Genomic DNA, 861 nt, shown 5'->3' on the forward strand with positions numbered 1-861 from the left:
TATGCAGTGTGTACGTATAAAATTTTTTTTTTCAAGTTTCACCGTCAAAAAATATTTTGTTTTTATTCTGTCAAGATGAGACACTAGATGTGTCTGGAAATATAGAACTTTAACAGTATTCACTTGGCTAATCGAGTTTGTCACAATCTATGAATCGAGTCCAATCAGTTGTACAAACTGACAAGTACAAAGAAAACCATTCCTAACAAATTTTACGTTTACAAAATAAAAAATCTCTGAAACTGCTTCAGGAACTGATTAGGAATGCTGCAAATTTCTTATTAATGTTTCTATGCAGCTTTTCAGTTATAGACACCGTATCTTTAAACGTAATTTTGTTCTTTACGTTTTCCTTGGATTATAAATAACTTCCTTTGTACATTTAGAATAGATTTAAGGTTTAAATAATATAGTATCCATCATTTGTATGTATATGGTTCATCTAGTGGAAATATAGTACGTATTGTTATCACGCCTTTGTTCGCAAACCTAAAATTTGTGTTTTTCAAATCCGTGTCTAATCTCCCGGAATGACAGTCAATAACAGTAAGACAATATATAGAAAGTAGTAATGTTACTGAGTTCCCATTGAGCGAACTCTTTTGATCAACAATAACGTAAAAAACAACATTTTAAATGTAATTTAAAATTATTAAAGTGCTTGTAAACCAAACTTTCATGCAATGTGTGACACTTCAGCATAAACTGTGCCTTAGAAACAAGAACTGGCGTGGTTGTATTCTGAAAATGGGTTGGTTACTACATAGAATCCCTCTCAAAAGCCAGAAGTGACGTGGTTGTATTGTGAAAATGGGTTGGTTACTACATAGAATCCCTCTCAAAAGCCAGAAGTGACGTGGT

The sequence above is a fragment of the Limulus polyphemus genome, unplaced genomic scaffold, assembly GCF_000517525.1.
Source record: "Limulus polyphemus unplaced genomic scaffold, Limulus_polyphemus-2.1.2 Scaffold2029, whole genome shotgun sequence".
Taxonomy (NCBI): Eukaryota; Metazoa; Arthropoda; class Merostomata; order Xiphosura; family Limulidae; genus Limulus; species Limulus polyphemus.